The following is a 24,577-nucleotide window of genomic DNA, read 5'->3' as shown; positions in this document are numbered from 1 at the left end:
AATGCAATTTTGCTTGATACATATGGCCCTAAGTCAGACTCAGCAGAATTTGAACCTAGGACTCGCAAATTCACACAACTTTCTGCAGCAGGTGCATTAACCCACCAGTTAGCTTATTGCTTTCTACAGAGTGGATACTGGTCGTTGTCCTGAATCTTGGCTATCAGATGGTCCCCGGTGCAGCCGAAGATCTTGATAAACTGCTGGTGGACGTTATCGTACCTTATCTGAATATCTCCAACCTTAAGGGCTCCTTAGCGGAAAAATAAAACTGAAAAGATTAATACTGATTGGGTATTGCAATGATAGGAATCAAAGGAATTTCTGTAAATGTTTCAAATTAATGGTCCAGACTTGAAAGTTATATCTGCAAACAAAGGAAGTGAATAATCTTGTGTAAATGCACCAAGAATGATTGTGAACAAATAGCCGATGTAAATGTGATCAAGAGAAGAATTTCGCGGGTTCGTACATTGGAGTCGTGAATACAGTAGCTTCATTTCAGCGGCCATTTTTTCAATACCTTAAAGCTAGGTTTAAATGTATGTATTTGCCACCGTAGTGTCCCTCTCGCATCTCTCTTGTTCTTTCTAACTTTTTCTCCCGCTTGTTTTTGCTTCTTTCGTTTCTATATCTTTCTCCCTTGTTCTCTCACCCCCCGTATTTATCTTTCTCCATTTCTATTTTCCTCTCTATGTCTTCCTGTTTTATTTCGAATCTCCTTCTCTTTCTTCCCTTAACTCTTTCTATGTAAGTCTTTTAGACTGCTGAACTTTCTTGCTATGTCCATTTATTTTGGTATCTCTCGCGCTCTTTTTACTTCCACTAGTGATTTCTCTCTCTTCTCTCCACCTCTGTCTATTTCTGTGCATCGATCTTTATGCCTTCTCTCCCTTTTATTTCATTATTTCCCCCTCTTTATTCTTTGCTCTACTTTCCTGCACTAGGTCCCCATCGCTCATTCTTCCTTACTAGCTTTCCTCACCTACCTTCCCACCCCTTTCCCTCTATCTCCATCTAGTTGTTTCTCACTCTCTATTTCTCTGCCTCACTCTGCATTTTATTCTAACTATGATATCTTGAAAGTTGACAGGGACAGACCCCAGCTCCCGAGAGAATATTTTGACAACTATACCGCTGATTGCTCATGCGGTGTGGAAATCGTTTTTTCCTCTTTCATGTGAATGTACCCCTTCTGTCTGCATTCTAATTCGTATGGTTTGAACACTGATGCAGGTTCTGCCTTAAGTGTATCTATATTTTAGGAACCCACGTACTGATGTGAAGCCCGCGATACCCCCTTAGTGATTAATTACAGCCACATCAAGTAACTGATGTTTTCACCTCAGGCCGGCTGGCCCTGAGGACATGGGCTGTCATCTCTCTTCTTGCGCTGATGCAAGTGACTGTCTGGGCTGTCCGCATAGCGGCGAAATCGACACACTCATTCTTAATCATTTAATGTCACTCTTGGCTCCTCCTATATAGAGACCTATAGCACTCTTGCTCTGTCCTGATAATGACCTCAGAACAATCGAGGTTGAAACGTCAACAACCAGGCTAATGTTATTGTTAAAATCAATTCAGACCGGCGTCATTTGTCTTTTTATAAGTGATACACTGTTTGTGACTTCATCCATCACAAACACACCTCCCCTTCACTGAAAAGCACGAGCACTATTTCTTGTTGATTGCAGTAAAAAAGTGAAGATATTTTAAGTGATAAAATAATATCTTTTTCTAAGGAAATATGTGTCCTTGACCCTGTTACATTAAGGGTCTCTAAAACATTTTTTAGCTGGTAAATATTCTAAAGAGAATTATTTCAATGTGAACCACAGTTTATATAAACAAACCTTAAGATTCAACAGCAGCGGCCACGGGCTTCAGAGTTCAGAACAAAACGTGGGGCCCGGCTACAAGTCTTCTACAAATTAAGCACTCAGATAGTGTCACCTACAGCCTTCGAATAGAGCGGTGGAAGCAAACGTTTGGTTGGATCAGAAGACAACTCTCTTCAAAGTACTCAGTCAGGCAGTGTGTCAGGTGCCCAGTCCGAGGCACATGAAGCAACACACAGAGAGCAACACCTGTAGACATCCCACAAGGCGACCAGAGGGTACAGGACATGTGAAACGAACAGGACCCTGTCCTAGACAGGATCTGCGGCCTGGTGACTCAACATCACAATGGCGGCATCCACGTGAGCAACAGCAGATGCTTGATTGCGCTGTCTTCAAAATTGGTAGACCTAGTCAGTCTCAACCAGTCATTATGCGCGTGCCCTACTTACCAAACAATTCCAATTTATCAGCACTCACATGCTCAGTAGTGCTGCACAAATGATGTCATCCAGTGTTTGTTTTGGGTGGGTGATTTCCGGTGCACTTAATTGGCCAACACCGCACTTTTGCCAGCTGCCACATGGTGGCACTGTTTGTGTAATTTAAAGATGAGCAGAGCGATTGTTGTTTATTAATTCAATAAACATTAAAAACAACAATTTCCTGCCGCCCAAGCCATTCTTACAGTTTTGTGGCCCTCGATCAGTCTGAATTGTCACACTTGTAGGAATGTGATGGCTAGTAGTTGTGTAAGTACTGTCATTGGCAGTGCTGGCAGTGGCAAATTGTGGTGGCCTCCCGATGGGGGCCCTGGCCCTTTCATTAAAAAAAACCACGTTTTCTCAATGTAAGCACTGCTTATCAGCGTCTGGAAGCACCTGGATTTCCTGTCTCCTGTATCCTTCTGTCAGCCCTTTATTTATTCTCCTGCATTCCTGCTTTCTTTCTGGATTCTCAGTTCTTTTTCTAGCAGTTTCTCCCTGCTCAGATTGCCCTATTTGAGATGCCTGTGGCTTAGCAGCCTCCAAACCAGCTCTCCTGTCTGCCAGCCTCCACCTAATGTCTCCTGTTCCTCGAGGTCAGAAAGGCTCCTAACTTCTCTCTACCTTGCTTCAGCAGATCCTCTATGGTACTGGATTCGTCAATTTCAACTGCAATATTTCTTTAAACAAAAATAAAAAACGTTTTATTTTATGTTTGCAGAGCAAAGGACAAAACAACATTACAATAAGCTTGGTCACCAGGAACTTTACACAGATACACATTCTATACATTTGTCAACTGCAACCCATAAAACTTGGATAAACATACCCTAATTAATCAAGTAAAGAGAGACAAAGTCCGACTAAGCCAAATAATCGTAATATCAGAAAACTATTGCACCTTCACGTTACAAAAGAACCCTAAAGTGACTAGTGCCTACGGCTGGATTACACGCAATATATGAACTCCCTGGATATGAAAGTTAATTATTCCAAGTCCTTTATCCTTGTGGCCGGTACAAAATTACGGAAACAACCCCAAATTGTCACTGAACAGGGGAAAATCGTTGACTCTTTTAATTATTTAGGGATCATGTTTGATAGGCAAATTCATTGGCCAAACATGATGGTAAATAGAGCGACCCAGATGGAAAAGAATATTGGAGCTTTAATTAGGTTTATAAAAAAACAGTCTAAAACCTCTGAATGTTCTAAAAACAGTGAATAAAGCAAAGACAGTGTCTGCTGCCACTTATGGAGCGGCCATCTGGGGAGTCAGAAAATGTACAAAACTCCAATCAATTTGAAGATAATAAAAAAAAAAAGTTACTCTCATTACCGAAGTCTTGTGCCAATTTTAAATGCCATATGGAAATGACAGCCCCCCTACATTTCTGATAAAATCTCTTTGGCGCCAATATTACTTTGGCACTCAATATGGCGAAAGGAGACCCTCACACTGACAAGAGATATTATAAGTGATGTCCTGAAACTTGATGGGGTGAGTAACATAACCTGGTTACGATATGTTGAATCTACTTTAAAAGCTAACAGGTTACATCACCTTTTTTTTGATCCTAAAAGCTGCTGTTCTATTTCTATGTACAATCTGAAATCCCAGCTATTAACTAATATGCAGATTGGAAGGGAGATCTCAAATGCCAAGTTGTCAACAGTTAAAATATATCTAACTGTACTGAGTATCTCACAAATGGAAAAAAAATCAACGTACCTAACTTTTGTAACTGATCTACAGCATAGGTACATCCTGGTGAGATTCCGTCTAAACTATATTCCTCTAATGTTGGGTATCCCTGGTAATGTTTATGTTGCTGCCGATCTCCCACTCTGTACTTGTGATAATCAGTCAATACAGAATGATATGAATTTTTTGTAAACATTACCATAATGAGAGGAAAAGGTTTATCATCCCCATTTTGCGAAAAATGAATTTTAGACAATGTTGTGTGGCCTTTTACTATTTACAGCTATTGTCTGACCCCTTTATCTGTTCCAATCCATCCAATCCAATCCAAAAATTCTTTATTTCGGCCATATAGACCATAAAAGATGCAGTGCAAGACATTACATACAATAAAATACATTTAAAAAAAAAAAAAAATTGAATAAAATTCACTCTCCCAGTGAGGAAGGAATTATAAAAACACTAGAAAGTTCAGGGGGCTTCAGAGGATTTTTTCTTTCTAATCAACCATATACTCAGAGTGGCGGTGATCCCTAAAGTGATGGGGAACACACAGTGTTGTTTAGATGCCCCTCACACACCAACAGGCCCCTTGGTGTCATGCTTCATCATCGGGGCCTTCGCACCCCTCTACGGGATGCGGCGTGTCACGACTCGCGAATACGCAGGAGCACTAGAAAGTGAACTATGTGAGGGGGTGTGTTACTAAAGTGTGAGTGAGGTGAGGTGAAAAAAGTGAATAGTTAAAAAATACCTGGGACGTGGGTGAAAAATAATTTTATTAAATCCCTGGCTGGTATTATTAAAAGAAGTGCAGGGTGGGGTTGTAAGAATACGTGTTAGGGATTTACAACCACTATAAAGGTGTCAACATGTTTCGGAGCGCGGGGGCTCCTTCTTCAGGACAAGGATAAGCACTTACCCCCCTTACTCACATGTAAATGTTAAAGTGTAAAAAATGATTACAACAATGTGTAATATACCTAACAATGTTATATATGTAGGTGGATGTAGTTGCGCCTAATTGGCGATAGATGAAAAACCTGTGGAAAGAAAGCACAATAAACACACTGGTCTACAGTGCACAGACCAAGGGAGAAGAAACTTCTCTAAGTACAACAAGGTAGACCCAAAAATAAGGGTCAGAGAACCCTGTAAAGAAAAAAAGGAAAAAATATATATATATGGACAAACACAGCACTTACAGACATACATACATAACATTGAAATACTCTCTGCTCAGATGGAAAGAGAGAGGGAGAAAAAACAGGTAATGTAAGGCTTACTTATAGTTCTCAAATATAAGACCTCATGAGCCTATGCGTGTTATTGGGGGATCCTTCCTTACTGCTCAGAAAAGTAACCTAAAAGACATTGATATATGGGATTCAGTTTGTTACAGGCACCAAAAGTACTAAAGCGCCAGAATAATGCTCCTTTTCATGACCCAAACTCACGGTTACTGCAATGGCTAGTTGCCTGCCTTCCCTCAACGCGGCTCCGATGAAGTGAGCGTAGGTCGCGTCAGTAACCCATTTATACTCTACCGATAGGTAATTAGTGGTGGTAGATTGGATAATGAGGCCCGGCGAATGCCCAAATACGGAGTCCGTACTCCCAGGGAATCAGGTGCTGCGCGATCGGCTTACGCTATATAACGCGCATGCGCATCCCTGCCTTCTACTGCATTGATTGCGCATGCGCGGCAAACGATGTAACCGCGCATGCGTGAGGAAGCGGCACTACGCCGCAGTGGGCAAAACGCATGTGGGAGAAATAGATGTACAGCGAGCATGCGCGCTGGAGCTAAAATAGGCTAACGATGAGCGAGGACACTATTATAAAATTATAATAATAATATAATAATATAATAATTTATAAAAAGAACAGTGAGACTGAACTCTTGGAACCGATACCACTGGGCTCAATGACTCCATTCCTTGGAACCTCTTAAGATAAACTGTATTTGGTCATCCCACTCTGAACTCTGCATCCAGCTTGATATGGGAAGATCACATCTTATAAATAACTTTGGTGTTTCATCAGGATATAATGCCTCCACAGAGTCAGTCTCACTGTTCTTTTTAAGTACCCATCTAGCTTGATATGGGAAGGTCACAGCTAATGGGGCTATTTATAACCAATATTGTTGTTTCATTAGGATATAATGCCTCCACTGAGCTAGTCTCCCTCACTACCATCAGACTCACTGCTCTTTTTTAAGTACCCATTGGGCCAATATATGGATTAATTCCCTATCACACCAGCCCTTTATAGTGTTAGCACCACCTGATAGATTTTTGTCCCATAATAGTGTCCTCGCTCATCGTTAGCCTATTTTAGCTCCAGCGCGCATGCTCGCTGTACATCTATTTCTCCCACATGCGTTTTGCCCACTGCGGCGTAGTGCCGCTTCCTCACGCATGCGCGGTTACATCGTTTGCCGCGCATGCGCAATCAATGCAGTAGAAGGCAGGGATGCGCATGCGCGTTATATAGCGTAAGCCGATCGCGCAGCACCGGATTCCCTGGCAGTACGGACTCCGTATTTGGGCATTCGCCGGGCCTCATTATCCAATCTACCACCCCTAATTACCTATCGGTAGAGTATAAATGGGTTACTGACGCGACCTACGCTCACTTCATCGGAGCCGCGTTGAGGGAAGGCAGGCAACTAGCCATTGCAGTAACCGTGAGTTTGGGTCATGAAAAGGAGCATTATTCTGGCGCTTTAGTACTTTTGGTGCCTGTAACAAACTGAATCCCATATATCAATGTCTTTTAGGTTACTTTTCTGAGCAGTAAGGAAGGATCCCCCAATAACACGCATAGGCTTATGAGGTCTTATATTTGAGAACTATAAGTAAGCCTTACATTACCTGTTTTTTCTCCCTCTCTCTTTCCATCTGAGCAGAGAGTATTTCAATGTTATGTATGTATGTCTGTAAGTGCTGTGTTTGTCCATATATATATTTTTTTTCCTTTTTTTCTTTACAGGGTTCTCTGACCCTTATTTTTGGGTCTACCTTGTTGTACTTAGAGAAGTATCTTCTCCCTTGGTCTGTGCACTGTAGACCAGTGTGTTTATTGTGCTTTCTTTCCACAGGTTTTTCATCTATCGCCAATTGGGCGCAACTACATCCACCTACATATATAACATTGTTAGGTATATTACACATTGTTGTAATCATTTTTTACACTTTTACATTTACATGTGAGTAAGGGGAGGGTAAGTGCTTATCCTTGTCCTGAAGAAGGAACCCCCGCGCTCCGAAACATGTTGACACCTTTATAGTGGTTGTAATACCCTAACACGTATTCTTACAACCCCACCCTGCACTTCTTTTAATAATACCAGCCAGGGATTTAATAAAATTATTTTTCACCCACGTGCCAGGTATTTTTTAACCATTCACTTTTTTCACCTCACCTCACTCACACGTTAGTAACACACCCCCTCACATAGTTCACTTTCTAGTGCTCCTGCGTATTCGCGAGTCGTAGCACGCCGCATCCCGTAGAGGGGTGCGAAGGCCCCGAGGATGAAGCATGACACCAAGGGGCCTGTTGGTGTGTGAGGGGCATTTAAACAACACTGTGTGTTCCCCATCACTTTAGGGATCACCGCCACTCTGAGTGGATTCTACTTTGTTTATTCGCATAACTAGGGAGACTGAATCCACTGACTCTCTCTCTCCCCCTTTTGTTTGAAACCTTAATCAACCATATAGCCATAAGAAATTTGGAAACAGCAAACACAATGTGGCCCAGGGTACTGGTTTTCAGGATCCTGTATGCCTGTGCATACTCTCTGAACCCTAGGTTCTTGCATAGCGGCGCTATCCAATGTTTCCTGGGCCTTTGATATACGGGGCACACAAACAAAATGTGGAGGTCGTCTTCCAGATGGCTGTTACAGCAGGGACATGTTTTATCACCCCCATTAGTCCACTTGCAGGTGTATGAGTTAATGGGGAGTGTGCCAAGCCTCCATTGAACAAACAGTTTCCTCGCCAGGATGGGGAAAATAAAATCCATAAAATGTTCGAAGACATATGAATTTTTGGATTCTAAAAATCGCAAAGTTAGGGTGCCGCTGTTTTGAGCGTCCATCAAATGTGCAAGGGACCTGTCTTTGTAGATTTGTGACAGGGCTTTGCGCGAGATTGTTTGACAGCCTCGCGCAGGGTCCTCCCAGAGGTCGCGGAGATTCATGGCAGATAGTTTGTTTTTCACAAAGGCGAACCAGGGGATTTTGCCACTACAGTTCAAGCTCATGACGTGGGTAAGATCCTCCCTATAGTGATGAAGTTCATTCGTAGACCAGAGCCTGTGCCAGAACTTCACTGGCTTTGACTCAAGCTCCTCTGCAATAGGGGGGAGACCCATGTCCATTCTCAGAGGCTGAAGTGGCGTAGCACGTGGGAGAGCTAATAGGCGCCCTAAAAAGCTATTTTCAACTGTTGATAAGTCCTTCACCGCTTTATGCCCCCATAACTCACTGCCATACATGGCCGCTGCCTTGGCCTGGGTCCTGTAAGTTTCAAGGGCCGGACTTATGGGCTTGAAGGAAGAAGTATTGGCAACCCACAGGATTGCGCCCGACAGTTGGGACAGTTTGACCCTAGATCGTACTATCTGGCGGTCCCATGATAAATTTTCCTGCAATGTTACCCCCAGATATATGAAAGTAGACACCCTCTCAAGGCTGGCAGTCCCCAGGGTGGGATTGGGCCTAGTTTTAGTAGGTGGATTAAAGATCATAAACTTGGTCTTCTCTGTGTTCACCTCCAACCCGTGCTGACGACAGAAAAGACCAAATCCATCCAGGATCCTCTGGATCCCCATGGGGGATTTGGAAAGGAGGAGGGTGTCATCGGCAAACATAATTGCCGGTACCTTCCTACCTGCCAAACATGGGGCGTCATTGTCCTTGACGTTTTCCAGGTGTGAGATGACATTATTGATGAATAAACAAAACAGGGTCGGTGCCAAGACACAACCCTGCCTCACCCCTCGACGGACAGGGAACCTGGATGATAGATTGCCATCTCTCCCACACCTGACCTTCGCATAGCTGTTCTCATGCAGCCTGGCTAAGATGTTAAGTAGCTGGGGGGGAACTCCTAGCTTTTCCAGCACCTCCCACAGTTTCCTGCGCGGGACTAGGTCAAAGGCTGACCTCAGATCCACGAAGACCATGTACAATCTTCCCCCCTCTGTTCCTCTGTGGCATCCTTTCTTTTAACTGCTCTAAAAAAGAGACGTTCAATCTTCGGATCCAATTAATTGTAATATGAACTTAATTAAGTATGAATTTTTATCATATGTTTTGAAATTGTATAGCTATTGTAAATTAACAATTATCGTACTGTAAGGATGTGGAATGTTTTTATCTTTTGTCCTTTTATACATGTAGTATACTTTTATGCCTTCATCATGTCGGCGAAATAAGGTTATTCTGACTGACTGACTAGTGCCTAGATACCAAAAGTTATAATAATAATGCATTTTCACATTTACAGCAAAAAAGTGTCTAAAAACCTTCCAACTGTGTTAAAATTGGCATTATTATTGCGGTGCAATCATACTTCCCCTAATATATAGGGGTTTAAAGTGCTAAGTGCTAAAGTGCTAAATTTTAGGCGATATATCCCAATGACAATGATAATTCAATCTTACAACGGTAAGTGCTTTGTGCTAAAGTGCTAAACTTCTATCGATATATCCCAATTGTCAAAAAACTTCCAAACCGCTGCAAACTTCTTAGTAGCCCCAACCCGTTTAGCATATGCTTCTTCAAATCTCTTAATCCTTTGCATTTTATTTATACATTTAGGATAAGATGGAACCTCTTCCGATCTCCAATTTTGAAGAATTAGAGAGCGGGCCACTATGGAGCAAACTGAGATGCACACCTCCTCGGCTTTAGTCAGGTCTAAAATTACTTTAGAAAACCCGGAAAGAGACACTTCTGTTTCGGGGTGAATCTTCTTTTTGATAGCCTGGCTTATTGATGAGAAGATTGTAGGAAGGTGGAATCTGACTATATGGTTGCCCCCATTTTTTTCCTGGTGTTTTACCGGTTTTCGACTTAGTTGGCCTGGGACTCTGCTATTCAGGGCCCCAGTCTATCTGCTTTCTCTATAAAATGGCCTCCATGTACTTTAGGTACTTACCAGATTGGTTACTGGGTCACCTTTGTGAGTCCCTGTATAGTGTACCATAGGTACCCAGGGCATAGGTGCACCCAAGGCCTACCAGGGGCTGCAGGATGTATTATGCCACTCCTGGCTGGCCCTCCAAACTGACACCACCGGTCTGTTCACACAGCCTGGGTAAGGTGGTGTAATCACCCCTTACTTAGATATAGTATACCTATATCTACCTATACATAGAGACACATATACACCTATAAGTCACTCCTATGGCAGGCCTTAACAAACCTGGAAGCAGAGTGCTTGGTTTTATGTGAGAGGGTGCCCTAGCATGAGCTGAGCCCCTCTGCAGCTTTCGGAACAATCTCCTTATAGCTGTTCTATGATATAGCCATACCATATACTCTTAAGTGCATTATAATCCTCACGGTTAATGCTAACTTTGGTTTGGCTTTATCAAAACATGTCGTGCAAGGTGCCAAACACTTTGGAATACTACCTCCCTGCCAGTCCTGTGGTGGGGGTAGCATTCCACCCTTCTAGAGGGAGAAGACATGTAGTTACTGCTTTACCCGGTTAAAGTTAAAAAGAGCCTCAGCATCACAAAATGGATGCTGCTGCCACAGACATGAGTCTGACCTCCAGCTGCTCCAGGAGGCCTGGACAATAGGTTTCCTGTCCAGGGAGGTGCCAGCACCTCCCCAGACAGGGTTTTGTGTGTTGGGGCAGGGAGAGCTGTTTCAGCAAATGCTTTTTCACACAATGTCTGGGGCACACAAGGTGCTCCATGCATAGCCCGGTTCTAACCAGTTGCTGGGGCACTCAGCCCCAGCTCTGGCGCGAAACTGTACAAAGGGAAATGGGTGTAACCACACCCTTCTAAGGTCCACCCATAGGAGGGACCTTAAAGATAGTCAGCTAGGGCGCTCGACCTCGGACCTGGGGATCTGGGTTCGAATCTCGGTAACGACGCCAAAACCTCCTGTGATTCTGGGCAAATCACTTAATCTCCCCGTGCCTATAATGAATGTGTTTCCTCATGTAACGTAACTGGTGCTATGTAAAGCGCTCTGATACCCGATTCCGTTCGGGTCTAGTTCGCGCTATATAAAAACTCTACCAAAAATTTAAAAAACGAAACTTAGTATAAGTATAGGAACCCAGTCCCTAGGACTTCAGATTACCCTGGACGAATCTTTTCAAGACATAACCTGGACCTTCGACATTCCATATCGACTGGAAGACGGAAGAAATCTCTCTTGTGGATCCCGAAGAATCTGCAACACAGAACTCAGACTTCCAGACATCTCTGACCCCGATCCACAACCACAGCAAAGCTGAGACCCGTGGCAGACATGATAGACATGGGACCGGAACTCCTGGACATCCTGCATTTTGCAAGCTGCACTCCTTCAACAAGGTATCTTGAAGTTGTGCATTGGGGTTCTTGAAGCCCCCGGCCCGAGCACCATTTGCACCAAAGCTCAGTCCTCCACATTCCACGAATTTTCTGTGGGGCCCGCTCCTGCATTTCAGCTCAATGCATCTTCCTGGTTCCTTGCCCATTAGTTAGTGAGCCCCCTGAAGACTCCATTTTGAAACTAACTCACTTTCCTGGTTGCTCTAGGCTTTCTCCAACTTTCCTGCAAAGGAGAAATTCCTCAGACCTTGCTGGTCTGCACCAAAGCCATTCTTGACATCCTGCATGGGTTGCGTTTGCCAAGGCTTGTTGGGTCCAATCCGGATACTGATACCGCAGTCAACTAGATCCTTTATTGAACAGCTCGAATCCAGCACCTGGTTGTCATCGACGCCTCCTGGTTCTCGTGGCTGAAGAGACAAACTTCACTTCTTCACATGGAATCACCCAACATCGCCTGGTTCCTTCCTGGTACCTTCCTGGTCACTGGCTAGTGACCCAAACTCTGTCCCTTCTGCTTTCAGGTTCTTCAGATCTTTGATCCACCCATAGATCCACCAGGACACTTTTCCTCTGGTCGTCTGCAGCACTTATTTGCAGCTCTCCAATGAAAACGACGAAGAAACCCGACACGAAAAGACACCTATGCACCCAGCTTCCCTGGGTGAGGTAACATGAGTACTCCGGTGCTCCCATGGATCTTAACTCTCGAAGTGTCCTAGTTTAAAAGGGTTCCATCCTAGTCCATCCGAAAGTGTCCTTAAATTGCATATATGTAACTTTTACATTTCCCATAGAAAGTCAATGGTAACTCGCGTCTGTGTTTAAACACTGCACGCGTCTCCCGTGGGCCTCCTACTTCCTAACCTTTGGTCGATTAGTGTAGCCCCAGCGATTCCACAGGCCCCAGGCCTGCTTTCTAATTCTCTTGTGGTTCTTATACCACTTACATGGTATACGGTTTGTGAGGCCCCTAGGGCATAACGAATACTGTGCAACTTATCGTATATTAACTGTGTGACTTGTATTGTATTTTTACCTCTGACCTCATAAAGAGTGCAGAGGGGTTGTGTTTAGAATAAATACATATATATTTGATATATACCTTGTGTGGTGTCCTTTCATTTGGTACTCAAGGGATTATAATTGGTAAAACAATTGCTTCACATGCTCTCTGAAGTCTTAGCCTGATGACTGCTGGTCCATGCTACTACTAGGATAGATTTCTATAAGGTTGACTTTACAACCACCATCAATAACGGTCGATTAGACTGGTGCAAGGTGCCCACTAGAACTAGTGGACATTATATGCCAGGCTAACTACTCACAAAGATATTATTCCAAAAGGTTTCGAGCTTCGGGCATGTAAAAAAATGTATGAAGCCAGTCTCCCTCACAGTGGGACTGGCATCGAAAGCATTTATTATCCACTTCCAGATGGAGCTTATTTAACGTTTTCGTGTTATATTAAGCTAGCCACCGTGATAGAAAGTCCATTCTTTTAAAATTAGCTGCTCTCAGAGCCTTACTTCCTACCTGGGCTATAGACTGCCAGTCCTGGTGGGAGAAAGAACAGTTAGTCTCCCAAGCTATTTTTCCCCAGAAATTCTTCAACCAGGGGGAGTGTCTTTCATTTTGTCAGCAGAGAGTACCTATTTCCTACCCCCTTCAAATTAGTTTTAAATAGGGCATTAACCTGGTCAATTGGGACTCCACTTGGCAGAAGATTATATTTTTTAATAAAGTTTACGATCTGCAAATATTCCAGGAACCCAGCCTTGATTCGATTGCCGAATCTGCTTAGAACCTCATCCCAAGAAATCACTGTCTTAGCTACTAAGAAATGACCCAGATCCTCAAAGTCAATATCCTTCCATCTCTTAAGGTGACTGGAATGGATTTGCAGACCAAGAGCCCTACATTCCTCTAATTTCAGAAAAATAAACCCTGAAGAGTCCATTTGTTTAAAAAAGGACTGGAGTTGATCGGAGTAGTCACAAATTGTCCTATAACAGGACTTTTTAGGTAGTTTAGATGTTTTTTAAAAAGGTTGAAGTTTGTGTGCCGGACTCACAAATCATTCTCTCAAAAAATATGTATCTATTCGAACATTAGGGTCCAGAAGACGTGCTGTAAGGTTTATTAATGCTGCCTTGTAATGGAATCGAATATTTGGTAAGGCTAAACCTTCATGGTTTATCTCCAGTTGTAATACGGGCAATTGAACCCTAGAGGCCTTTTTATTCCACATGAATTTCCTAAACATTGAGTCAATTTCTTTAAAATACTTAGTATTGATATTTAAAGGTACGTTAATAAAAAGAAATATTAATAGGGGAAGAATTGACATTTTTAAAAGGGCTACACGACCAATCAAAGTCAATGGTAAAAGGGTCCACTTGTCCAATGGGATTTTAATTTTATTTCGCATGGCTTGGTAATTCAGACTAAATAATTTATCTTTATGGTTAGAAACAAGAATCCCCAGATATTTAATCAGCCCTTCTTTTAATGCCTGGATTCTTACTTTAGTCGGTAAGAAGTTACAATCCGCATTAAGAATTAAAATCTCTGTTTTATTTTGGTTTATTTTATAGCCCCCTATTTGTTCAAATTTGCTGAATTCTAAAAGAACTTTTTCCAAAACCTGCTTATCCGGGCATAAATACATATTTATATCATCCGTGAAAAGTTTTAACGTAGCCATCCCTTCCATTGGGGCTCTGATCAGGGGATTTCCGTGACTCCTTATAGCCAGAGGCTTTATGAAAAAAGTAAAAAGTAGGGGTGATAGCGGGTATCCTTGTCTAGTTCTGCGGTTTATTTCCACTACCCCTATTGAGACCCTATTTGCAATAACATGGGTTTGGGCACCTTGATAGATGTTTCTCAGCATCTTTGTTACCTGGGCTGAGATGCCAAATTTCTCAAGACCAAAAAAAAGTGCATCCCAATTGACCAAGTCAAATCAAGTCAAATGCTTTTTTGGCATTGACCATAGTGATAAGAGTGGGTATGTTATTATTAGTCGCATAATCAAGAGCTTGAATTAAAAACCCTGTATTAATGGACATCGACCTTCTTGCCACAAACCCAGTTTAATCACAATGAATTAATGCCTGAGCAATGGGGGTAAAGCGTTGTGCCCAGATTTTCATAAAAATGTTAACATCTGCATTGAGAAGACTAATTGGCCTGTAGGAGTTGACATCCTTGCTATTTTCCCCCTTTTTGACAAAACTAACCAATATGGATTTCTTAAAACTTGGGAGAACGGGATCTCCCTTTATGATATAATTAAACAGTTTTGCCAGGAAGGGGGTCAACTCTTTAAAAAAGGTTTTATGAAATTCAATTGAGAGACCATCGGCTCCGCAGGCTTTAGCCCCTGCGATAAACCTTATCACATTTATGATTTCTTCTTCAGACATATCTAGCTGGAGCTGTTCAATCATTGGCCCGGCAAGAGTAGGGAGATCAACCTCCTCAAAGTAGTTAATGATTTGCTCCAGCTTCATATCTGGTAGTATACAACTGCGAGTAGTGCTCTAAAAATACTTGAGCTATTTCCTCTTTATCCATTAATGAAGTTTTTGTCTTGGGGTCTAAGATTTCAGAGATCATGGCTGCTTCTTGTTTAGTTTTGGTGGTACCGGCAAGCATCTTGCTTGCCGACCATTTTACTCTCTTCGTACACTCGCTGTTGATATGTTCTGAAGCTAGCAATCTCTTCTATTATAAAAAATTCCTTCAAATCATATTTTGCCCTGTCTAACTGGACTCTAACATTCCCCATCCTGGCGGGCTGTGTATATCTTAATGTCATTGCCTCTGCTACTGCCTGCTGAAGTTTGATGATTTTCCCTCTCCTATGTTTTACTTGGGAGGCGGAAAGAGCAATCATTTGACCGCGGGGGCCGCCTTAAACCCTCCTCAAATTGAAAAGATTTCTGCCATATTCTCATTTATCGTAAAGAATTCGACAATCCACTCTTTAGTGTCGGCAACCCATTGAGGATCCTGCAGGAGGAGACGATCCATATGCCACATGGTTCTTGGCCTCCTGCATACCTCAATTTCCACTTCCAGTTTAATAAGGGAGTGGTCAGAGAATGGATTTATATCTATTTCAGAGGAAGTATAGCCCAGGGATTGGGATATTAAAAAGAAATCAATTCGCGATGCCATATGGAATTGATTCGAATAGCAGGAAAATCCCATTTTGGATGGATGGGCGTCACTCCAAGGGTTTATTAAAATATCTTCTTGTCTGAGTACTTCTATTACTTTTTTGGTTTGGGGTTTTAGCTCTTTTTTGTTTATATTTGAAGTATCTTTCTTTAGCTCTTTGATAAAAATTTAAATCGCCCCCCACAATTATTTTCCCAGGTACCGCCTCTAAGTATCTCACAAATTTTAAGTAAAGAGTAATGTCATCAACAATGGGACCATAATAGTTAATAAAATGTAGTGTTGTGCCATTTGCTTTGGCCTCAACCCAGATCCATCTTCCCTGAGGGTCTCTCCGAATTTGGCCAAATTCCCAAGGAAGTCCCCTGCTAAAAAATATGGCTACTTCTCTTTTGGCCAGTCCTGCTGAAGCAAAAAAGGCATGCAAATAACACCTAGGAAGGAATAGCCTTGGGGAATTAGATTTTAAGTGTGTTTCCTGCAGGAATAAAACCTGGGGTTAGGCATGGGCGGAAAATCCGTTCCGCTCGCGGATTTTGCGGATTTTCGGGAAATCCGCAATCCGCGAGATTTGCGAATTTCCTGCAAAATCCGCAAATCCGCAAGCAGCGGATTTTGCTCGCACTGCTCGCACTGTTCGCGTGAGTTCGCGCCCCGCGAATAAGTGCGAAATTGCAGAAATACGATTTAAGCAAAACTGAAAGTAACTACTTACCAGGTTCAAAAGTTCAGGCACATCATTAGTAGCCATTTCCTGTAGTGCTTCCTGAGGGGCCCCTCCAGAGTTCAGTTGCCAGTTGAAACTATTATGTGACCCTGCTCTGAACCTCAGAATAGTTACACATATGCCACAAAGGTCATGAATTACAGCTAAGGGAGACAAGCAGGAGCCAGGCTGGAAGTTAAAATCCATTAATCAGCCCCTAATTCATTATTGTCAGTTGGGGCAGGGCAGGTGTTGTAACTAATTTTGCAACAATGAAAGCACTTAGCAAGTGCAAAAGATCACTAATCAGGGCGCACTAAGGAAGCAGGTGCCAGCTAAAAAAATATTCTGTGACACATTAATCAGCCCCAAATTAATTCAGGTCACTTGAGGCAGGGAAGGTGTGCTTTGCTTTGCCGAAAATAATGTACACTGGACAACCAGAGGGTGTGGTGATGAAACAGAGGGTGGCATGGGTGGGCCAGAGGGTGGCATGAGTAGTCAGAGAGTGGCAGTGGTGACAGAGAGTGGCAGTGATGAAGAAGAGTGTCCCAAACAGGTTGGACACGTAGAAACAACAAGTTCGCAAAACTTGCGACCCGACAGGTAAGTTCGCAAATTGCGAAATTGTAAAAACCCTCGCGAACTGGCAGAAACACGGGCGAACACAAAAAAAAAAAAAATCCGCTAATTCGCGGGAATTCGCGGATTTTGCGGATTGCGAGTTCGCAAATCCGCAAATTCGCGGATTGCCAATCCGCAAAATCCGCTCATGCTTACCTGGGGTGAAAAAGAAGCTAACCATCTAATTAAAGCTCCATATTTTTGTTTGCTTAATATCCCATTTACGTTAAGCGAAAGAATACAGCACTTACTTGTCATTTTATAGCAGTGTATCTATAAAACATACCCACTGCATCGAAAACTCTCACATTCCTGACCCTTTTTCCAATAATGACCCTGCTACTGCTCGTTTTACTACTGTTTTTACTATTACCCCTCCCCCAAAATGTGGTCCCCTCTAGCCCCACAACCCACGTTTAACCCTTTGCATTGATGGGGTGCCCTGACCCTGCACCCTCAGTGACCAGCCCCACCCAATCAAATGAAGAGATTCTCCACAGTGGACTCAAATTTAAAGCACATTCATCTTGTAGCAGTAATCTCTTTCAGAGGCTCCTGGGCTTCCTCTACCCACGTAGACAAGTGGAACTTCCCTTTAACCAGCACCCTTAGCTTCGGCTGCTGTGCAATGGAAGCCTGTGCCCCCTGAGCTTTAAATAGCAATAGAAGCTTCACAAATTCTTTGCATCTTCGCGCCCCCCCCTGCTGACATGTCTGAAAAAATCTGACATTTTGTGCCCTCGTCAATTGCAAAATGTCTCAACTGGATAGCTTTCGTTAGCACATTTTCTTTAATCCTGTAATCAGAAAAGTTGACTAGAATTGTGCGAGGGTACCAAGAGTTTGGAAAGGAGTGGGCCGGCACCCCATGGGCCCTGGGTGAAGTTAGATCCCCAGCGTGGTACGGGAGCACTTTTTGTTTAATAAAAGGTTCCACCCAGAATTAGACCCTTCGCTCCCCTCAGGAACTCCAACTATAAAAAGATTTGAACTGCACAAATGATTTTCCAGGTCTTCCAGTTTTGACTCGAGAGTGATCTTGTCTGCTGTCACTTCATTGACTTTCCGGATTGTAGAGCTCAGCTGAGCCTCTAGGTGGGCAATCCTGGATTCTGCCTCATCAACTCCTGATGGAAACCCAGCAATAGATGCCTCCATTTTTTCCAAAATGTAGAGTGGCAGTCTCCTATGCCTGAGATTTTTTTATCTCGCTGATTTCCCCCAATATTACATTCAGCAGCTCTTTCACTTCCATCTGTTGCGAGCTGACCCCAAAGGAAGGGACTTCTGACTTATTAAACAGATTCTCCATCCTATGACTTGATGGCTCCCGACCCTTCTCGGAAGCGGGTGATCAGCATATCTTGAGAAATCTGTTCATTATCTCGCAGGTGCTATCTTGAGATGTTTTCCGCGATTGAAATTAATTCAGGGAAAGGCTGCTCGGCGGCTGTGACGCGTGGACTTGAGGGGCAGAGTGCAGGTTTTCTCTCAACTGGATCTACTAGAGTGGGTATCACAGAGAGAGTCACTGGAATTGTCACAGAGGGTACCGCAGCCAGATGCGTAGCCTCGGAGGGTGGAGAAATATGCAATCCTTCAAAGAGATTAAACGCTATGTCATCCAGAGGAGTTGCTGTGGAGACTGTACAGATTAGCGATGGACCATGAGTCGCAGGAGGGTGAATGCTCTTTTTAGTGAACAAAGGGAAATCCTTAAATTCTTTGATTCTGTTACATTCTGACCTGACATGGCGCTCCCAGTCAATCCCTTGGTCAGTCCCTTGGAGATCTTATGGGGAATATTATTGCGGGGATGGGATTCCTGTCTCGTGGTGGTGGTAGTTCTTTCACAGGGTGTGGCTCTGGTTGCAGCCCCACTTGATCTTCTGTGAAGCTTACTGAGCTAGAGCTTAACTCCGACTAATTCGTAATGACAGAAGTTTTTGTTACGACGACGCCCCCTTCACGAGTATTAGGCGTTTTTGGGCTTTCATTACATTCGCCACTTCAACCCTGGCAACCGCGTTTGCTTGCTTTTGGTGTCATCCCATTTTGCTAATGGGTATTGGATTATAGCTTTCTCCTCGCTTAGTACTCCCACGGTCTTGCAGCCTGCCAGCCGATTCACCACACACCACCCTGCTATTTTACTCCGTGCGGCACCAGCACTCCGTATCCTGAACGCACCCTTTCTGTCTCCACGCCCCCTGACACCGCCGGCTCAGAGGACTCTCTCAACAGGGGCAGCCATCACCTAGGGCTCCAGCTCCTGTTGTTCAGCTGTGGATCCCCGCTTCTAGCAACCAGCAACTCAAATTGCCCCTTGATATTAGCAGAGTTTCATGAGGCACAGCAAGGGTAAAAGTGAATATTTGCCACCTCAGAGGCTCTTACCAGTCCGTGCAGCTCGCTATCCCCATCCACTTCCTCAGCCTTTTCCGCCTTTTTTGCCACCTCAGCTCTGAAATTGGAGCCTTGAAATGCTTCTCTGTGGTGTTCCGCTACTTTTTAGTCCTTGTTCAATATTGTCCGTCCCTTTAGTCCTCTCGCAGCTTCTCCTCACGCAGCTTTCTCGCTTTCATGTGCTGCAAGCTGTGAAAGCGCTGCTTCAAAGAAAATATCAGTTTGGCGTTCCGTGTTTGGCCGCGATCCCCATTACGATTGCCGCTGTGGAGTTTCCTCTCTTCTGGTGGGTGGGGCCTCAGTCACCTTCGCTGCGGAGAGGAGAAGATCTCCATAGCCCAACTGCAATATTTCTCTCATACTTGCCTACGTGTCTCTTAAAGGCAACAAATTGCGAGCCAGGTTCAAGGCACAGTGCGCACATCCGTCATACTGGCAAACATGCAGGAATGATGAGAATCTTCATTCACTGTGTGTGTAAAAGGCAGATTCTCCTCTTGGTGTGGGTCAAATAGAGTGTTGTAAAATATAAACCAGCCAGCCTTTAAAGGGGACATTTGGCTAATGCTAATTACATTCTGAGGCTCCCCTCTTCATTTCTTCAGCAAAGTGGTTCCCTTCCTGTACTCGGCATATGGTTTGAGGCATCAAACCCACCTAGGTCAGCATGCCAGAATGGTGAACCATTGTCTCAGCTTCTCTCAGCTGTGGCAAAACTGTACTTCCAGCCTCCTAGTTCAGATACCGGAGTTCCAAAGGAAATTTCTTGTCCTCAGCCACCTCAAGTTTCACCACACAGTTCATATGACTTCCATAAGGGAATATCATAATTAGAATCGGACTTCACAACAGTTTTTTTAGTAGAGTGTGGTGATGTGATGCTGGCAGCATCTACTGATGTCATCTGGAATGTTGACAAGCGTCTTGCCCTGAGTGTTCCCTCAGTGGCAGTTACTGCTTGTGTCTTGGCTGTGCCAGCTGGGATGGCTCTCTGTACCTCTTCCACATTAAACCCAATTTCTGGGAACCTATTGCTGCGTCCGTTTGACCTCTTTTCAGTGGTGACAGAGGATGGAATACCACTTTGTCTGATCAACAGATGTTTTCTCTGTTGGGAATGAACTGAATCACCCTTTGAAGGTACCAACGTTTTCCCGTTCTGCTCCGCTGCCACCAAACTGTGAGTACATTTTGTTCGCTTTCTCTGCTCAAGGCACATATGCCCATAAGCAGGTACAAAGAGCTGCTTTCCTGTTTTTAGGTTTCGCTGGGGGGCGGAGCCGTTAGGCTCCTCCTCCAGAGAAATCTATTGAGTACAGTAAGGCACTCTGGAACACGCTTCCCGTCCCATTGGCTAGCTCCATAAATGGAGCCTAGCCATTGGACGAGGGGCCTGTCCATCAATGCCGGACCAGACACGGGGGCGTTCCCGAGATTCTTTGGCTTTTGCCGACGTCACGCTACGCCGGGAACGCCCCCGAGTCTGTTCCGGCATTGCCGGCACCTCCCTTGCTGCTCGGGTCTCCTTATTTGTTCCTAGCTGCCCCTCTCCCGCCTCCCTCGTCCTCTCCCGCCCCCCTCCCGCCGTTCGTGTACTCTCCCGCCTCCCTCGTCCTCTCCCGCCCCCCTCCCGCCGTTCGTGTACTCTCCCGCCCCCCTCGTTCTCTCCCGCGCTTGTTCCTGGTGCCCGTCTTCTGCTGCGGCCGGCCGTCGTCAGCTCTCTCCTCCCCCTTTCCCGCCCCCTCCCGCTTCTCTCTGATGCCCGCCTTCTGCCCCGGCCGGCCGTCGTCAGCTCTCTCCTCCCCCTTTCCCGCCCCCTCCCGCTTCTTTCCTGGAGGCTGAGCCTGGACACAGCTCCATGGAGACGGGCGGGACACAGCGGCTCCGTCTGGACCTCTCCCGGGCCGCTCCAGGCCCCCCCAGGCTACAAACACCGCTTGGCTCTGCAGGCATGGACCGCCACCACCGCACCTCCCCTGCCCCCGTCCGTGCCGACTGGCACTACCAGTTCCGAGTCATCCTGCTGGGGGACGCCACGGCGGGGAAGACGTCGCTGGTGCAGCGCTACACCGAGAAGTCCTTCCTGGAGCAGGCGGTGTGCACCCTGGGCGTGGAGTTCCACGTGAAGATGCTGACGCTGGCGCCCGGCGTGCGGGTCAAGCTGCAGATGTGGGACACTGCGGGGCAGGAGCGCTTCAGGTGCATTACACGGTCTTTCTATCGTAATGCTGTTGGTGCTCTCCTGGTCTTTGATCGGAGTAATCGGTCCACCTTCCTTTCCTTGGACGACTGGTATATGGAGGCCATGAATGTGCTTTCCGAACGGGCTGTCTTTGTGCTGGTGGGACAGAAAAGCGACCGGGATTCTGGCTATCTTGTGCCTAGTGAGGAGGCTGCAGCCTGGGCTGCTCATCTGGGCATGACCTACATCGAAACATCAGCCAAGAGCAACTTAAACGTAGACCACCTATTCCACACCCTTGCAACCAAAATCTATGATGCGGTCACCCATGGGGCTGTAGACCGAGGTATGGTTGTCCCTTCTGAAGGCTGGGATGGAGTGAAGGTGGTTTTTAGGGTTCATAACTTCACTCCCAAGAAAGAAAAGACTGCAAGCCAGTGCCAGTGCTGAGTGGGACAATGCTGGGACACTTCTATTGAAGGCTATTAGGAAAGAAGTGCAGTTCATCACATGTTGCTAGCACCGGACGCTTGGTGAAGAAGTGTAGTGCCAAGTAGGCGTGGGCGGAAAATCCGTTCCGCTCGCGGATTTTGCGGATTTTCGGGAAATCCGCAATCCGCGAGATTTGCGAATTTCCCGCAAAATCCGCAAATCCGCGAGCAGCGGATTTTGCTCGCACTGCTCGCACTGTTCGCGTGAGTTCGCGCCCCGCGAATAAGTGCAAAATTGCAGAAATACGATCTTAGCAAAACTGAAAGTAACTACTTACCAGGTTCAAAAGTTCAGGCTCATCATTAGTAGCCATTTCCTGGAGTGCTTCCTGAGGGGCCCCTCCAGAGTTCAGTTGCCAGTTGAAACTAGTATGTGACCCTGCTCTGAACCTCAGAATAGTTACACATATGCCACAAAGGTCCTGAATTACAGCTAAGGGAGACAAGCAGGAGCCAGGCTGGAAGTTAAAATCCATTAATCAGCCCCTAATTCATTATTGTCAGTTGGGGCAGGGCAGGTGTTGTAACTAATTTTGCAACAATGAAAGCACTTAGCAAGTGCAAAAGATCACTAATCAGGGCGCACTAAGGAAGCAGGTGCCAGCTAAAAAAATATTCTGTGACACATGAATCAGCCCCAAATTAATTCAGGTCACTTGAGGCAGGGAAGGTGTGCTTTGCTTTGCCGAAAATAATGTACACTGGACAACCAGAGGGTGTGGTGATGAAACAGAGGGTGGCATGGGTGGGCCAGAGGGTGGCATGAGTAGTCAGAGAGTGGCAGTGGTGACAGAGAGTGGCAGTGATGAAGAAGAGTGTCCCAAACAGGCTGGAAACAACAAGTTCGCGAAACTTGCGACCCGACAGGTAAGTTCGCAATTTGCGAAAGTGTACAAAACCCTTGCGAACTGGCAGAAACACGGGCGAACACACAAAAAAAAAAAATCCGCAAATTCGCGGGAATTCGCGGATTTTGCGGATTGCGAATCCGCAAATCCGCAAAATTCGCGAACGCGAGATCCGCAAAATTCGCTCATGCTTAGTGCCAAGAGGGAAAGTTGAAGAGTTGGCAATGAACATTGATAGCAATAACTGTAATCAAGGTGGCGAGGACCACCTCCAGCTGTATAAATAAGAGGGGTAAGCCTGTGCAGTCGGGATGATGTTTACACTACAGCATTTTTTATAAACTGTTCTTAATATTTATTTTATAACTTTATGTATCCACAATCCATGTACTTTAGTATAAGTGGGAGGGAGAACCTTCCACCGAAGTGCCGCCTGCTGGGCCATCTCAATTAAAGGGGTTTCCTCTTTGTGCTGCTAGGATGAGAACCAGGAAGGATGGTGGGAGTGAGGCCCCAGTGGGGTGTTTAGCTGAAGACACTGCTAGTGTGATGGTCTGAGTGAATGTCCCAGTAGTGTCATATCTAGTGCTCTTGGGAACAGGACACTGGTGGGTGCTAATGATGCCTCCCCACTGGCATAGAATGGGGTTCTTGGCAGAGTGCTCAGTGCTGGGGTGACTTGCTCAAGAGGTTGTCTGTCTGGGACTCGACTGGGTTGCAATAGCAAGATATTTGGTGCAGGCCCTGAGGGATGGCTTGTGCTGTGATTTGGCAGGTGAGCTTTCATTTAAAGCCTGCACTGCCTATCGTGGGTGTGTGAATAAAAATGTTGCATTGTTTTGAGAAAAAGTAAGAGGGTACAACATATGTATGTGTGTGTGTGTGGGTTGATGCGCATGCACCAAAGGCCAATTGTCTGTGTAGCATTGGTTTAAAGTAAAGCTTCAAACTAGTGCAACCCAAGGGTTTGTTCAAATTATTTGTAACTCTGTTCCATTAGACTTTACATTTGTGAACTCCAAGCCTTCTTTAGCCTTCCCTGGGACTTGTACCCGACTTTACAGATCTCGGAGGACGCTCAAATCCATTTACTGTGATTTTTCTTTTGTTGTGTGAACTAACTTTCAGCCCTTGGAGAAATCCTATTTGCCAAAACTTTTATATTTAATTACTGTTTTTTATGTGTTTTTATGTTGCTCTTTCTCCTCCGTCCTAAAATGTGAAACAGATGTACCACAGGAGTTTGTATATTTTAATGATCTAATTTTGTATGGTGTGGCGGATCCACTATCTTTCCGATCTTCCCGGATTCTTAATCGCTCTCTTTTGTATACTTGGCCTTATTGGTATATCGGCTTTGCCTCCCCGCGGGACGTTCCAAACTCGGTCTCTCCACCCGAGGATACATGCCACAGATCACAAGGTGAGAGAGAGAGGCTGGTGCGCGGGAGTCCTTGGCCGGCAAGGGTCTGCTCGCTCTAATTCCGGGTGCGGCACTTACCCCTCCTGAGCCTCCCTCC

General features: G+C 44.9%; 1 pseudogene; it reads left to right on the top strand.

The window, feature by feature from the left end:
- The first annotated feature begins 21,466 nt into the window (after positions 1–21,466).
- On the top strand, positions 21,467–22,258 carry LOC147731735 (ras-related protein Rab-39B pseudogene; annotated as a pseudogene).
- The last annotated feature ends 2,319 nt before the right edge of the window (positions 22,259–24,577 follow it).

The sequence above is a fragment of the Lissotriton vulgaris genome, chromosome 2_1 (genome assembly GCF_964263255.1).
Source record: "Lissotriton vulgaris chromosome 2_1, aLisVul1.2, whole genome shotgun sequence".
In the NCBI taxonomy this organism is placed as follows: Eukaryota; Metazoa; Chordata; class Amphibia; order Caudata; family Salamandridae; genus Lissotriton; species Lissotriton vulgaris.
This window is presented reverse-complemented; position numbering and strand designations above follow the sequence as displayed.